Source organism: Solanum lycopersicum, chromosome 8, assembly GCF_036512215.1.
Source record: "Solanum lycopersicum chromosome 8, SLM_r2.1".
Taxonomy (NCBI): Eukaryota; Viridiplantae; Streptophyta; class Magnoliopsida; order Solanales; family Solanaceae; genus Solanum; species Solanum lycopersicum.
In genome coordinates this window covers 15,690,613-15,709,038 of record NC_090807.1, presented here as the reverse complement: position 1 = coordinate 15,709,038, position 18,426 = coordinate 15,690,613, and the positions used below count along the sequence as shown (strand labels likewise).

The window sequence follows — 18,426 nt, the reverse complement described above, 5'->3', positions numbered from 1 at the left end:
ATGTCTGGGAATGGATCCGTTTCTCATCATATAAATGAGTTCAATATGATTGTGAGTCAACTCAATTCTGCGGATATTAATTTCAAAGATGAAATTAAGGCGTTGATTTGATGCCATCTCTGCCCAAGTCTTGAGATATTGTTGTTGCTGCGATTAGCAGTTTCTGTGGATCTGAGAAACTGATGTTTGATGAAATCCGTGATGTTTTTCTTAGAGAAAGTATTCGCAAACGAGAAGAGGAAGATTCATCAGGCAATGCTCTCAGCATTGATCGAAGGGGGAGAAGTAAGACAAAATGTCAAAATCAACATGGTCGATCAAAATCAAAGAATCAAGGAAAATCTCCGAACAGATCAAACGTGACTTGTTGGAACTGTGGATAAAAAGGGCACTTTCGGATGAACTGTACAAATCCAAAGAAGAAAAAGTATCAGAAATCTGGAGATGACAATTATTCTGTAAATTCAGCAGAGGACATTGGGGATGCTCTAATCCTTAGTGTGAATTTCCCGGTTGAATCATGGATTTTGGATTCTGGTGCATCTTTACATTCATCTCCAAGCAATGAGTTGTTCCAAAATTTCAAATCTGGAAATTTTAGAAAGGTGTATCTTAATAAAGCTTTAGAGATTGAAAGAAAGGGGGATGTTTGCATAAAGACCCCCTCGGGAAACCATCGAACATTGGAGGATGTCAGATATATTCCTGGGCTCAAGAAAAATCTTATCTCTGTTGGTCAGTTGGATAGCACGGGATATGCAACAGATTTTGGGAAAGGTTCGTGGAAGATTGTGAAAGGTGCTATGGTAGTAGCTCGTGGCACCGAATTTGGAACCTTGTACACCACTGCGGAATGTATTAACATGGCCGCTGTTTCTGAAGGTGCTTCCGGTTCATGTCTATGGCACAACAGACTTGGACACATGAGTGCTAAAGGAATGAAGATACTGGTTGCAAAAGGAGCATTAGAGGGCCTGAAGTCCGTTGATATGGGTCTTTGTGAGAGTTGTGTTATGGGCAAACAGAAAAAAGTAAGCTTCACAAAGACTCCTAGAGATCCAAAGAAAGTGCGGTTGGAAATGGTCCATACAGATGTTTGGGGACCATCTCCAGCATCATCACTTGGAGGATTCAGATTATATGTTACCTTCATTGATGATTCCAGCAGGAAGGTATGGGTTTACTTCTAGAAGCATAAGTCAGATGTGTTTGAAATTTTCAAGAAGTGGAAAGCTGAAGTTGAGAATCAGACCAGTTTGAAAATCAAATGCGCAAGGTCTGATAATGGATGAGAGTATGAAAAATCAGAGTTCTAGGCCTTTTGTGCAACTGAGGGAATCAGATTGATGAGAACAGTTCCTGGTAAGGCAAGGCATAATGGAATTGTTGAGAGGATGAACAGAACATTAAATGAGCCTGCAAGGAGTATGAGGATACACTGTGGGCTTCCCAAAATATTTTGGGCGGATGCTGTGAGCACAGCCGCATACTTGATCAACAGGGGACCATCAGTTCCTTTAGGGTTCAAGATTCCAGAGGAGGTGTGGACAGGTTAAGAGCTCAAGTACTCACACTTGAGGACTTTTGGTTGCATTGCTTATGTTCATGTTGATACAAAAAAAAGAGACAAGCTTGATGCCAAGGCTGTGAAGTGTTACTTTATAGGATATGATTCTGATTTATTTGGTTACAGGTTTTGGAATGACAAGAGCAGAAAGATCCTGAGACATTGTGATGTCACATTTGATGAGTCTGTCCTGTATAAGGACATAGAGAAGAAGGTTCTAGAAATTACAAAGTAAGTAGGAGTTGAGGTTGAATTGGAGAAGAGTAACCCCAGAGATGTTGAAGCAGATACTCAACCAAATCCTACTGAAGAATCTGAAGTGGAACAAGCTACACCTAAGCAGGTGTTAAGGAGATCATCTAGAACTATCGGGGCACCAGATAGGTATTCACCTTCATTACACTATCTATTTCTGACTGATGAGGGGGAACCAAATTTTTTGATGAGGCCCTACAGGTGGAGGATTCGATCAAGTGGGAGCAAGCCATGGATGATGAGATGAGGTCACTTGAGAAGAACGATACATAGGTGTTAACTGAGTTACTTGCAGGGAAGAGAGATTTGCTGAACAAGTGGGTGTTCAGAATCAAGACTGAATCAGATGGAAAAAGAAGGTTCAAGGATCATTAAGTGGTTAAAGGATATTCACAAAGGAAGGCTATTTATTATGCTGAGATATTTTCTCCTATTGTGTAGTTAACCTCTATTCGAATTATGTTGAGTATTGTTGCATTGGAGAATTTGCATCTAGAGCAAATGGATGTAAAAAACAGTGTTTTTACATGGAGATATGGACAAAGAGAGATATGCAGCAACCAGAAGAATTTGTGTTTCTAGGCAAGGAACACATGGTGTGCAAGCTCACCAGGAGCTTGTATGGACTAAAGCAAGCACCAAGGCAGTGGTACAAGAAGTTTGACTCCTTCATGACCAAGAGTGGATTCTGCAAAGCTGAAAAGGATCCGTGTTGTTACTTAAAGAAATATACTGACTCATATGTCTTTCTACTCTTGTATGTGGATGATATGTTAATTGCAGGATCTCGTATGAGGGAGATTATCAATCTGAAGACAAGGTTTTCTGCAGCGTTTGAGATAAAAGATTTGGGTCCAGCGAAGCAGATTTTGAGGATGAGGATTTCTCGGGATAGATCTGCTTGCACTTGAAATATATCTCAGGAGTTGTAAATTGAGAAGGTGTTGAGCATATTAAGGGTTAATGATGCTAAACCCGGGACTACTCCATTGGCAAATCACTTTAAATTGTCAAAGAAGCAGTCACCCAAGACAGCCGAGGAGCGTGAGCATATGGCACTTGTTCCATATGCTTCAGCTGTTGGGAGTTTGATGTATGTTATGGTCTGCACTAGACCGGATATAGCACATGCAGTGGGAGTTGTTAGCAGGTACATGGAGAACCCGGGGAAAGAGCATTGGGAAACTGTGAAGTGGCTTCTGAGATATGTGAGAGGTACATCCAGTACTTCACTCTGTTTTGGCAAAGGCAGGGTGAATCTACAGGGTTTTGTGGATGCTGATCTTGGTGGGGATGTGGACTTGAGCAAGAGTACATCCGTCTTCATTTACACCATAGGTGGAACAACAGTGAGTTGGATGTCTAGGCTTTAGAAGTGTATTTCTCTTTCATCTACTGAAGTTGAGTATGTAGCAATAGCTGAAGCTAGGAAAGAGATGATATGGCTCAGAGATGATTGGGCAAGAAGCAGAGCGAGAAGATTCTTTACTCAGATAGCCAGAGTGTCATACAGTTGGTGAAAAATCCAGTCTATCATTTGAAGACAAAACACATCAGAATGCGGTACCATTTCACTCGCAAGGTAGTGGAGGATGGTGATAGGTGCTTGGAAAAGATAGAGGGTGCAAAGAACCCGGCAGACATGTTGACGAAATGTGTTGATGTGGGAAAACTGGGTTATGCAAAACCTCAGTTTGTCTTCTGTAGTTTTTGCTACAGATCTTGCGGTGCGGTAAAGATGTTGATGATGAAGAGTTTTTTTTAGAATGTATATTTTTGGATGACTGAATCAGTCTCCAAGTGGGAGAATTGTTAGGTTGTGGAGCCTGATTAATATCGGATGTACTGTCATATATTAATGTTCTCGCGGTTCAACCTCCGCGATGAGGTTGCCAGGGGTTATGGGGGGCGGGGGTTAGGCTGTACTATTTATTCTTCATTTATTCTCTGTAACCAAATATACTCTGAATTATTAATAGATTTACCCCACCGCCATGGAAGTTTACCCACAAGGTGTTACCATGAAATATTGGTTTCTATGTTTCTCTCTCTAGATCTCTCATCTCTCTCTCTCTCTCTCTCTCTCAAGTTCTTGTGTTCTTCATTCATCAAGTGAGTGTGTGTGCATTCGATCCTAACAATAGAACCTTAATTTAGTTAAGGTGTGTCTCTGAAATTTCAGTCACAGTCCGGGGGATACTTGTGCATTTTTCTAGAAAAAAATAAAATATCTAAAACTATATATTTTGAAGCAATTAATCTTGAATAGTTAAAACTATACTTATATGTACAGAATTCGGACCACTAAAAGTGCAAAAGAAAATGAGCAAAAATTTCAAAAGAGCAACATTTAGATGGAAGGATGGATATCGTTAAATTATATGTTGTTTTTAATGGTTATAAATTATATTTGTTTTATCAAGAAATTTTATGTATTTATAATCAGAACCAGTGCACATTAAAATTAACAAAAAGATTACATGTCAATTTTTCGCAAACAAAATTTGCATAACTTTACAACATACGTACAATTTATTTTGAAATTATATATTAACTATTTGGCTAAGATTAATGAGTACGCAAACAAAAGATCAAGTCTGCACAAATATGAAAATTGAAAATGTCAGTAGAATATATTTCAGTATAATAGGCAGATACATAAGAAGATACTAACAAAAAATTATAAAATTTGAAGTATAACATATTTCTTATACAACAAATAAGAATCCTCATTTTCATAGAGTTTCTATAAACACTATATTCATTCGACAATAATTTCTTAAAATATGTATGTGTCAGTAAACAAAAGTGGGCTACAATTTCTTGAGAAAACAATAAGGACAAGTGGGCTACAATTTCTTGATAAAACAAATAAGGACAAATTAGCAATTAGTCATAATACATTACATAGTTAAAACAATAATATTTTAATATATTTACCTAAACTGTCAGTATGTCACTCAAAAAGTGATAAATTGGACCAAAATATAAGCCAATGAACGATTAAAAAAACGTAAAAGAATACCAATTATTATCATTTGCCCACCTTTCACGTTTCCTTCCCCCACATTTAACGTTTTTCAGTTCCCTTTTTTTTTTCATTTTCTCACCAAATCCAGAAACACAAATCACCGTTTGTTCAACAAATATCTGTTTTAATTGAAGGAATATCTTGTTTGGAAAAGGTAATCTCGTGAATTTAGTGATTTTATTTTAATTTTGTTTTAAAGAGCACCAATTATGGTGTGTCGGATTTTCCATCAACTTTTGCGAGTTTTATGCGAATTTGTTTAGATAATCATTAATTATTTATGTATTTTCAGATTTTCTGTTTGTTCAACAAATCTCCATCTTAATTCAAGGAGTATCTTGTGTTTGTAAAAGTAATCTCGTGAATGTACATAAATATTTGACAACGAAACACCTCCACAATATAGCAAGATTAACGTTGATTTTGAGGACATTAACACGATTCAAATAGATTAGTCATTGTCTATTTTTTGTATCTTCAATATTTTGGTTAATAGACATTGATTTTGGTAGCATTTTACTTTGTTAAGGAAGCTTCCAATGTTATGATGTTCTGGTAATTTTACATTTAAAGTTTTGAACCTTTTTTCCATAATTTTAATGTTTTGCGTGAAGTCCTGTATATTGTTTCTGGTAATTATTGCGTGAATTCATGTATATTTGTTATGCGAATGTGGTGTTTATTTTATATAGAGTAGTTTTTGTTATATGTTTTATTTTTTTGTGTATTTGATTGTAAAACTAGTTTGTTTGGAATTTGGATGATTGAATTGATCCTGTTAGATTTTTCAAGCTTAAAGGAGGAATTTGTCGTTCCATGTTAAGCTAATGGATTTGAACTAATACATTAAAATTGAGACCTGTCATCTTATTAAAATAGGTAGCTTCAAGATTGAAGTTTGTGGCTTTTATGTAGTCTTTTAGGCAGATTTCTGAAGCCAGTATTTTCGTAACTTAGTCGCGAGAAAGACTGTCTTTGTACAAATTGTTACTTGCTTGGGAAATGGAAAAATTGGTGTCTCATTTTGTATAAAATAAAATATCCCTTCTTTATGTGTGTGAGAATGGAAGTGCTTAGTCAAATTATATATTCACCTGATGAATAATGACTTCATAAGTTGCATATATAGGTTTTAATCTTATGATATTATGATACTTTTTTTTGTATTGAATATGCTAAATGGAAATACAAGTTATAAATAACCAAATTACATTATATTTGTTTGTATATTATACATGTTTGAATCTTAACTGTACCAATAAGACATACATTGTATTTTATTTTGGCTAGAGCAATACAACAGTGATATTGGAATACAATCTAATTATAGAAACTCAAACTGATCCAGTAAAATATTATCTTCGTGCTTTAAAGTTCAAAAACTCACTACAATTTTAATCGTAATTGCATTACTAATATATATTTTGGCTAAAGATATACAACATTCATATTGAAATACAAACTAATTGACATTCAATTTGCATTTGAAATACAAAATTATATCACAATATATCCTGATGATTGAAATACGAACTGAGCAATAAATTAATAACTACAATTTTAAAGTGAAATGATAATAATTTAATAAAAGTGGATAGTGAAATTTAAATAAATTTATTTTGGATATACTTACTATATGTTTTATGTTTTCACCAAAACTGTATTATCAGTATCATTTTTATTTTACAGATAATTTGTATTTTTATTTTTTATCATATATACTTAATTTTTTAAAACTTTAATAAGGCTGCCAAAATGTTATTATTCATTATAAACATATACCAACGTTTTTTTCTTTTTTGTATTTCAAGTTATACATAACTAGTATTTTATTTTTTTTTAAAAAAAAATTAAAATCTTTGACTTAAAAAAAACTTCAATCACACTTCAATGTAGTTAATCGTTTAATATACAAAAATAAGCTCAATTAATAACAAGAATACAAATACATTTTGGATGAACACATATTCAAAAGATTTGTAATAAGTAATTATCTAAAACAGAGGACATTATAAAATTGGGAACAATTGTTGGGAAAACGCGGACGAGCACAAAAATATATATGGTAAAAGTAATGGAAATAAAATGGAAAAATAACGATACCAAGAATTTTACGTGGAAACCCTTCTAAATAAGGAAAAAAACCATGGGCCAAGAGGAGCAATTGATATTACTATAGTAAGTAATTTTACACTGTGTAGTCACGAATACAATACTCAAAGTGACTACTACACACTCAAAAGGAACAACACTCTTTTGGTTTCCGTCTTACTAAAATATCGCTCACACTCTATTTTTCTTCACATACTATTTTCTTGTATAGTCTATGGAATACCTCACGTTGCTCTCTGAAGGAATATTGATTGTATTGAAGTGTTAACCTAATAAGGGAATACATGGGAAAAATATATAGGAGATATAGGAAGGAGTACTAATCCTAATAGGACTAGGATTAAGGAGTACTAATCCTAATAGGACTTGGATTAGTACACAGTAAATACTAATATTATTTAATACTATCTGTTATTATCCCCCCTCAAGCTGAGCTGAGCGGAAGCGAACGGAAGCTTGGAACTGAGGTAATCGTGCTGTCGGCTCGGGAAAGCCTTGGTGAGAATATCAGCCGGTTGTTCTTCAGTGGGTACATACTGCACAGTCATGGTGCCGGCCTGAACTTCATCGCGAACAAAGAGACAATCGGTATCAACATGCTTCATTCTGGTGTGTAGGACGGAATTCTTGGCCACACAGATGGTTGATTTCTTGTCACAATAGAGAGCAGGAACAGTGTGAGTGGCGCGGAGTTCGCGAAGAATATATGTGACCCACATGGTCTCAGCAGCAAGAAGAGCAAGGGCGCGATATTCAGCTTCAGTCGAGGACCGAGAGACCTTGGGTTGTTTTTTTGTACACCAGGAGATCAGGTTCGGCCCCAAAAAAAATGAGAAACCCCGATGTAGATTTTCTGTCATTTTTATCATTCGCCCAATCTGAATCTGAGAAACCCCGAAGCTCCAAGTCCCCGGGTCGAATGAGTAAACCACGACCAAGAGTGACAAAAATATACCTGAGAATGCGTTTTAGAAAATGGTAATCATGTTCACTTGGTTGATGCATACGCTGAGCAACTCGGTTGACAGCAAACTGGATGTCAGGACGGGTAATGGCCAGATACTGTAGAGCCCCAATGAGGCTGCGGAAGTGGGTGATATCGGCAAAGGGGGTGTCGGCTCCATTTGTAGACGAAGAGACTGCCATCGGTGTTGGTTGACTGGTGCATTTTTCCAGTCCAGCTTTCTGCAACAGATCTCGAGCATTTTTGACTGATGAAGAAAAAAGTCGCTGCCTGTCCGAGAAACCTCCATTCCCAGAAAATAATGTAACGGGCCAAGGTCCTTCATTTTGAAGGTAGTATGCATAGCTCGAGTGACATCCTGAATGAGAGCTGCAGTAGAGCCTGTAATAATGATATCATCTACATAGACAAGAAGAATGACTGTACCGTGTGCTGAATGTCGAGTAAACAGACTCGTGTCGTGTACGCAACACGTGAAGCCGAGTTCCTAGAGGAACATTTTCAGACGTGTGTACCAAGCACGGGGGGCTTGCTTGAGCCCATACAGAGACTTCTGGAGTTTGCAAACATGTTGAGGGAAGCGGAGATCAACATAGCCCGGTGGTTGAATCATGTAGATAGTTTCATCAAGCATGTCATGAAGAAAAGCATTGGAAACATCCAACTGATTGATGAGCCAATCGTAGCGCACGGCGAGTGACAGTACCAGGCGAATGGTTTTCTGCCGAATAACAGGACTGAATGTCTCGGAGTAATCAAACCCATACTCCTGATTGTAGCCTTTAGCAACCAAACGAGCCTTGTACCTGGAAATAATGTCATCTGCATTGTGTTTAATTTTGTACACCCATTTACAGCCCACTGGGTGCCGCCCATGGGGCTTAGGTACAAGAACCCAAGTTTTCTGATCAGTCAAAGTCTTAAACTTGTCATCCATAGCATGACGCCAATAAGCATTTTTTGAGGCAACAGAGTAGATTGTTGGTTCACTATCGGGAAGGGGTGTATTTGGTAGTATGGTAGCCTGAAAGGTTTTGGGTGTAAAGATACCAGTTTTGCCACGGGTTAACATGGGATGAGTATTGGGAGGTGGCACGGGCGGTGGTGATTCGGGAGTGGCCGGGAAGGACTCAAAATGGATCGCGCTGGAGATGTTGTGGGTATGGGGTGGTTCGGGTTGGTTGTGAGTGTGGGTGGTGGTTGCGGGTGTATTGTGGGTGACGGTCGAAGGGGTGATGAAGGGTGGTTGGGTAGTGGGTGGAGGTGTGGGGGATGGTGGTGAGGGACCCTATGAGTATGTTGGAAAAAGAGGAAGGACGCCAATGAATGATGTATTTGTGGAGGAGGAAATAGACTCGTAGGGAAACTCATATTCGACAAATTTGACATGACGAGATATGTAGACTTTATGAGTTTGTGCCAGGAAGAACGTACATACCATGCTCACAGGGGCCCTGAAAAATCACCCTCTTGGTAGTATTGTCTAGGATATGAAAATCATTAGAGGTGAACAAGAGTGAGCAATTATTGTCTTTTGTGAATTGGTGAACTGAAAGGAGATTGGTTTTAATAGAAGGGACGTGGGTAAGGTTACCTAGGTGAAAGATAGCGGTGGGGGTTTTAATGATACCCGTGCCAGTGTGAGAAATATTAAGGGACTCACCGTTGCCAACAGTAATACCATTGGAGCCATGATATGGATTTGGAGCGTTAATCTTGGATAGATAAGAAGTAACGTGCATGTTGGCCCCAGTATCCAACAACCATTTAGAGGAAGGGCCGACTTGAGATGCATAATTGGCACGGTTATCACTATTTCGGCTCTCCTCATACCGAAACCAGCAACGAACATCGGTGTGTCCTGTTTTCTGATAGATTTGACAAGTTGGAAGATTCCGCTCGTAAGTGCCCTGTCCGCCGCTGGAAGATGACTGCCCGCCGCTGCTGAAGGAGTGCAGGCTGTTGTTGCTGCCGTGCTGCTGACTGTCGTACAGCGGATGACTGCCCTGCTGACTGCCGCACCCGCGACCTCCGCTGTTTCTGCCGTAGCTGCCGTGGCTCCCCTGCCGGCTGTCACCACGCCCCCCGCGATAGTTCTGGCTTGCGGTGAGGGCGGTGGCCGGCTCCAAAATAGCGGCTTCTCGGAGAAGAAGTTTGCTCTCCAGATCCACGTTGATTTCTTCACTTTTTAGCCACGAGGAGAGAGTAGCCAGGTCAACGGGCGTTGGACTGATGCGAACCACCTGTTTAATGGAGGAGTAAGCTGATGGGAGCCCCCGAATGACGCACATGACGAGATCTTTTTCGGGAATGATTTCGTTCACGGTGTCGAGGGCTGTGATGATGGTGGAGACCTTGTCTAAATACTCCGCCATAGTTTTCGTGCCTATGGTAATTGTGTGGAGACGATCACGCAATTGAAAAATATGAGAGTGGGAAATTGATGCATAGCGTGTTGCGAGGGCCGTCCACAGGGTTGAAGCAGTTGTGTAGGATCGGACATGTTTCTGAACCGTGGGAGAGATGACCGCAATCAAACATGATCGGATATGGCCATCCACGGCTTTCCAGGCGGCATGGGCCGGATTGGTTTTTTCTGATTTATCTGTGGCGGTGATGACATTCGGCGGTGGTTCTGTGCTTCCATTGACGTATTTGAGAAGGTAATTGGCCTCAAGGGCTGTAAGAATGGTGATTTTCCATGTAGGGTAATTTAGGAGATATAGGAAGGAGTACTAATCCTAATAGGACTAGGATTAAGGAGTACTAATCCTAATAGGACTTGGATTAGTACACAGTAAATACTAATATTATTTAATACTATTTATTTAATACTATCTGTTATTACTCTCAAAATGGTTTTTCTCTCTAACTTGGTGTATTCTACAAATGAGCAAGAATGCTCTATTTATAGAAGGATAAAACCATGCCTATGTCACTAATGACATATGTAAACATATCAAAGCCAAGAATGGTTGCAAATCTTACCAATTTGCCAACTACCAAATCTTTTATTTTCAACTCCAATTACTATTCCTTTTTAACAATTGTTTGTACCAATTGAAAAGTTAAAGTTGACTAAAAAATGGGATGGATTCAACAAATCTCCCCCTCCAGTCCCATTTACTGGAAGAAGGTATCTTCAACATCTTTAGAGAGAGCTCATACCCACAAGTTCTTTGCATAACTCAAACTTGTCTTTTAGTATCATCTTGGTCAGCATATCTGCAGGATTTTCACTTGTGTAAATCTTTTTGACGTGAAATGATTCATTCTCCACTTTCTCACGAATCCAATGATATCTGACATCAATGTGTTTTGTTTTTGCATGGTACATGGAGTTCTTGCTCTAGTCTATTGCACTCTGACTGTCACAATAGATGATATACTCCATTTGATTCAACCCAAGCTCTTGAAGAAATCGCTTTAGCCATATCATCTCCTTGCCGGCTTCAGTAGCCGCAATATACTCAGCTTCAGTTGTAGATAGTGCAACACACTTCTGCAACTTTGATTGCCATGATATAGCTCCCCTGAAAAAGTAAACAAATATCCAGTTGTGAATTTATTGTTATCAAGGTCACCTGCCATATCAGAATATGTATAGCCTTTCAAGATTGGATTTGATGCTCCAAAACACAAGCATTCATCTAAGCTTCCTCTAAGATACCTGAGTATCCACTTCACAGCTTCCCGATACTCTTTTCCCGGATTTTTGAGAAATCTACTGACAACACCAACTGCGTGAGCAATATCAGGTCTAGTGCACACCATTGCATACATTAGACTTCCGACGACGGAGGAGTATGGAACTTTGGTCATGTTCTCTTTTTCCTCCCTAGCTGTAGGACACATCATATTGTTCAACTTCATAAGACCAGCAAGAGTATACTAACAGGCTTAGCATTCTTCATATTGAAGCGCTCCAGTACGCATTCAATGTACTTCTTCTGGGACAAATAAATCTTCCTTTTATCTCTAAGACGAGTAATTCTCATGCCCAAAATTTGCTTGGCATGACCCAAGTCTTTCATAGAAAAAGACTTATACAACTCTTTCTTCAGCTCGTCAATCTTGGGTATTCTTTCCCACAACATATCATCCAAATACAACAAAAGGATGATAAAATCCTTGTCAGAAAATTTTTGTGCAAATACGCTATGATCTGAAGAAGTATTCTTATAGCCTTGCTCCCCCATAACGGATTCAAACTTTTTGTACCACTGTCTGGGAGCTTGTTTTAGGCCATAGAGACTCTTTTTGAGTTTGCATAGAAAATTTTCTTTACCATCTACTTTGAAGCCCTCAAGTTGTTCCATATAAATCTCTTCTTCTAGGTCACCATGAAGGAAAGTCGTCTTCACATCCATCTGCTCAATCTCTAAATTAAGACTAGCAGCCAAACCTAGAACTGTGCGAATCGAGGACATTTTTAAAACAGGAGAAAATATTTTGTCAAAGTCAATACCTTTCCTTTGACCGAATCCCTTAACAACCAATCTAGCTTTGTACCTGGGCTTCAAGTTGTGTTCTTCCACTTTAACTTTGAACACCCACTTGTTCTTTAAATCTCTCATTCCCTTGGGCAATTTTACCAACTCATAAGTGTGGTTCTCATGCAAAGCCTTCATCTTGTCTTGCATGGCTTCAATCCATTGATTCTTGTGCTCATCCTCCATGGCCTCCTCATAACATTCAGGTTCTCCCCCATCAGTGAGTAACACATACTCATTGGGTGAATAAAGGGAGGAAGGAAACCGCTGTCTTGTGGACCTCCGAAGCGAAATATTTGATTCGTCTACAACTTCATGAGCAACAGGATCATCAATAACAATATCATTGTTATTATTAACATCAACTTGTTGATTCGATACATGATTCTGGGCGTCACCATGATTATCAAACCCAACAACATCATGCATACTTGTGTGAGGAACTTCATCATGATGAACTATACCATCAAAACATGAAGATTCTACCTTCTCCGCTTTGTCAATATCTTAAATTGTTTGATTCTCCATGAAAATAATATCACGGCTTCTCACAAGTTTCTTTTCAGTTGGATCATATAGCCTGTAACCAAATTCATCTATGTCATATCCAATGAAGATGCATTGCCTTGTCTTGGCATCTAACTTTGATCTCTCATCTTTCGGCACATGTACAAAAGCTTTGCAACCAAATACTCTCAAATGGTCATAGGAAACATTCTTTCCATGCCAAACACTATTTGGTACATCACTTCGCAAAGCAACAACAGGAGATATATTAATAACATGTGCAGCGGTCAATAAAGCCTCACCCTAAAATGAGTTTGGCAACTTTGCTTCAGAAAGCAAACATTTAACTCTTTCCATCAAGGTCCTGTTCATCCTCTCAGACAAACCATTAAGCTGAGGAGTCTTGGGAGGAGTCTTCTGGTGTCTAATACCTTGATGCTTGCAGTATTCGTCAAATGGTCCACAATATTCACCACCATTATCAGTAAGAATACATTTCACTTTCTTTTCAGTTTCTCTTTCAACTGAAGCATGAAACTGCTTAAAGACACCTAACCCTTGGTCTTTAGTCTTTAAGACATAGACCCAAATTTTCTCGAGCAATCATCAATGAAAGTGAAAAAGTAAAGTGTACCACCCAATGTCTTTGTCTTCATTGGACCACATAAATCAAGTGCACTAACTCAAGCAACTCTGTCTTTCTCGAAGGAGGGTAGGACTTAAAGGAAACTCTATTTTGTTTACCAGCCAAGAAGTGCTCATATTTTTCTAATTTAGCACTTTGGAAATTTGACAATAATTTCTTCTTGGTTAGAATATTAAGTCCTTCCTCGCTAATGTGGCTAAGCCTCTTGTGCCATAATGTTGAAGAGTTATCGCTCTCAAACGCATTCACCATATCAACACAAGAAGAGGTCGTAGTCCAGTATAGACCACGACGTTTGTTACCACGAGCCACAACGAAGGAACCCTTAATGAGCTTCCATTTTCCATCACCGTTGGTACTAACATATCCTTCATAATCTAAAACACCAACAGAAATTGGGTGCAGACGAACATCAGGAGCATATTTTACATTGTTCAAAACAAGTTTAGTTCCAACACTAGTTTTCAAATAAATTGTACCAATACCAACCACCCTAGAAACAGTCTCATTACCCATACTCAAGGTTCCAAAATCACCAGGAGTTTAGGAAGAGAAAAAATCCTTCCTTGATGTCACATGAGATACGGCACCAGTGTCCACAACCCAACTTGACTCATAATAAGAAATATTTATCATGTTTGCATCAAGAAAGATAACAAGATCTTCGGTGGTGACGGTGGCTAGAAAATTTTCATTGCCATCTTCTTTAGTTTCCTCTTTATTTTTGTTCTTTCTCTTCAACTTCCTGCAGAACTTCTTTGTGTGCCCTTTCATGCCACAATGATAGCACTCAATATCCTTAAGTTTGCCTTTGGATTTGCTCCTATTTTGTTCTCTATGCTGAGAATCACGAGTTTTATTTCTCCCCCTGGGGCCAGTTATCGGGACATCCAACGAAGAGGAACCTTGATTTTTTCTTCTCATCTCTTTTTTCAAGACACTACTCTTGGCAGAATCCGTAGAGATCACACCATCCGGAGCAGAATTTAACAATGACGTTCTAAATGTTTCCCAAGAATCTGATAAGGAACCAAGTAGAAGCAAGCCTTGAATTTCTTCATCAAATATGATGCCCATAGCAGATAATTGGTTCATAACCCCCTGAAAATTATTCAGATGGTCTGTCATCGGAGAACCATCATGATACTTCAAACTCAACATCTGCTTTATTAAGAACATTTTGTTGTTGCCATTCTTTCGAGCATACAAACTTTCAAGATGCTTACATAGGGTTCGAGCATGTGTTTCCCCAGAAATATGGTTCAATACATAATCGTCGACCCATTGCCTAATGAATACACAATCCTGTCTATGCAACAAATTCCACTCTTCATCTGTTTTATTATCAGGCTTTATATTGGTAAATACTGGTTTGTAAAAATTCTTAACATAAAGCAATCTTCCATTTTTCCCTTCCAAATGGCATAATTAACACCATTCAAATTAATCATTCTACTTGTGTTGGCTTCCATTGTTTATCCCAAAACATATAGTAGTCGCAAATCAAAGTAAATCTTTTTTGATGTAGAAGTTCAGACTGTGCTGCAACCACAGAGAATACTCAGATAAAACCTTGGCTCTGATACCAGTTTGTTGGGAAAACACGGACGAGCACAAAAATATATATGGTAAAAGTAATGGAAATAAAATGGGAAAATAACGACACCAAGAATTTTACGTGGAAACCCTTCTGAATAAGAAAAAACCACGGGCCAAGAGGAGCAATTGATATTACTATAGTAAGTAATTTTACACTGTGTAGTCACGAATACAATACTCAAAGTGACTACTACACACTCAAAGAGAACAACACTCTTTTGGTTTCCGTCTTACTAAAAGATCGCGCACACTCTATTTTTGGTCACAGACTATTTTCTTGTATAGTCTATGGAATACCTCACTTTGCTCTCAAAATGGTTTTTCTCTCTAACTTGGTGTATTCTACAAATGAGCAAGAATGCTCTATTTATAGAAGGATAAAACCATGCCTATGTCACTAATGACATATGTAAACATATCAAAGCCAAGAATGGTTGCAAATCTTATCAATTTGCCAACTACCAAATCTTTTATTTTCAACACCAATTACTATTCCTTTTTAACAATTGTTTGTACCAATTGAATAGCTAAAGTTGACTAAAAAATGGGATGTATTCAACAACAATTCCACTCCATTAAGATATAAATACAAGCATCAATAACTAAACAATGTGTGGTCTATTCCTACACGAACGCCTATTGTGTCCCTTACACCCACAAGTACTGCAAGAATTCTTGATCTTCTTCCTATATAGTTCGCCGTGTGCCTTGTCAAGATATTTCTTGGACGGCCTTCCAGGTAGCTTTTTGTGCTTTTGAGGCAGCACTACGTCGTCCTTAATATAACCAAGTACATTTCACTCGTTTTGATCAGGTAAGAGAATAATTGAAATGTTATATGTATCCAACAAGTTACTTCGCTTGTATTAGAACAATATGGTCCAACATCAGGTGAACAATATACAAAACGATTCACTACTGGCACAAGACCAATCCAAAATTTTACTCGAGATATAAGAACAACTCATCCAAATTAATAAAATAAACAATCAAAAAAATAAACACACCTTATTAATAATAAATGTCAAAATTTCTTGAATTCGGTGGAAAATTTAAAACTTTCGTTTTGATGATATGTCGAATTTAACTTGAATAACATTTAAAATTATTCACCTAAGTCCGTCGATTTTTTTTTTGGAATTCTTAAGAAAGGAAAAAAAAAGGGAAGGCATAAAGATGACAAATTATGCTCTTTTGAATTTTAAATTTTTATCTTTCCAATTAACAAATGTTGATCGAAAAATTATTATCTCATGCCAAATAATGTCCGTCTTCAAATAGATTTCCCAAATTTGTATCAATGATTCAATTACTTATCTTATAAATTTACTTTATATAATACTATGAATTTGCCTCTTTTTATGTCATCTGTCATCGAACTGACCATATTTCATTATAGTAAGAAAATTAATTATCTAAAAAACATCTCTATAATTAGCCTATTCAAATAAAATTTTGATTTGGTAAAGATCTACTCTAACAGTGATCCATAAATAATAAGTTGACTAAATAGATATGAACCAAATAACTTATGGATAACAATTACATGTTTAATGTATCCCATAACAATACAATACTTATCAATTTTTTAACGAGATAATAAAAATAACAATGTATCAAAAAATAGTAATGTATCATGCATTATTTTTTTTTAGATATGATACGTAATTCGAATTTATACTAAATTTATTAATTACATGATAACTACCACACGGTAATGTATCGATTCAAATCTAATATCTTATGGGCAACAACTACTTATTTAATTTTTCTAGTATAAATACAAAACTTATCAATTTAAACGAAGATATATAAATAGTAATGTATCATGCACTATTTTTTTTAGATAGGGTACATAAATTCAAACTTATACTTAATATATCAGTTACATAGCAATTACCACCCGATAATGTATCGATTCCAAATCTAACATTTTATGGATAACAATTACTCATTTAATATATCTAGTATAAATATAATACTTATCTATTTAAAAGAGTTACATAAATAGTAATTTTTAGCTAGGATACGTAAATTCAAACTTATACTCAATGTATCAATTACATAACAATTATCACCCGATAATGTATCGATTTCAAATGTAACATCTTATGGGCAACAATTACTTATTTAATGTATCTAGTATAAATACAATACTTATTAATTTAAACGAGATAAATAGTAATGTATCATGCATTAACTTTTTAGATAGGATACATAAATTCGAATTTATATTAAATATATCAATTACATAGCAACTACCACACAATAATGTATAGATCTCAAATCAAACATCTTATGGACAACAATTATTTATTTAATGTATCTAATATAAATACAATATTTATCAATTTAAACAAGATAGCAAAGATATTTATGATGAATCTTCTCAAAATTTCGAAAACTGGTCTTCAATAAACTAGGAGAAGAATTTTAAATCTCAGAAACTTCAACAATTTTGGATCAAAATTGAGAGGATCTCGGTGAACTAGAGAAGAAAGAATCTTGAATCTCAAATTTATTGACAATCTTGAATTAAAATTGAAAGTCTCTTCGACGAATATGAATATTCAAAAGAAAATCTTCTGTCCAACAACAATTCCATCACTTTTGTCGCTTACCCAAAATTTCTTCTACTAAAATTTTAAATCAAATCTAAAAGGACTATTCGTTGAACGGGAGAGCAATTTGAAATTTTGAAATATTGAAATTCTTTATTCTATCAAATATTTCCTATGTATGATTGAGAATAAGAAGAAACGTAAGCATAATTTATGGGATTTAATTAATTTTCAATTTTTGTTCTTTTTGTAGCACAACAGAAAGATTCCTCTTATATTAAAGTTAATGTATCCGGATGGTGAGTTAGTATTATCCGAAAGGTACAAATTTTACGAAATTATTGTAATTAAAAAAAGAGTAGAGATAAAATGTAATTTACTCTTTGCACTATAAAATTTGTCTAAGTTTTACTTATTTGTGACCATAGACTGTTGGGCTCACAATAAATTATGCTGGGCTCATAATAAATTATGTTATTGAAAGGTCTAAATTAATTCATTATTGTATGTCCAAACACTACTTTATATATATAGAGAGAGATCATTATTGTATGTCCAAACACTACTTTATATATACAGAGAGAGAGAGAGTAAAAAAAGGTAATACCAAGTTAGGTGTTTCACACTTCATACCTACTATAAACAGTTATCGCAGTAAACTATTAGCATATACATAAGAACTAAGATGACA

The 18,426-nt window shown here is 36.6% G+C and overlaps 1 long non-coding RNA gene across 1 annotated transcript; it reads left to right on the top strand.

The window, feature by feature from the left end:
• Positions 1 to 4,837: 4,837 nt before the first annotated feature.
• On the top strand, positions 4,838 to 5,554 carry LOC104648751 (uncharacterized). Its single transcript, XR_742722.4, has 2 exons — positions 4,838 to 5,007; positions 5,146 to 5,554. It is a non-coding gene; the product is annotated as an uncharacterized lncRNA (long non-coding RNA).
• The last annotated feature ends 12,872 nt before the right edge of the window (positions 5,555 to 18,426 follow it).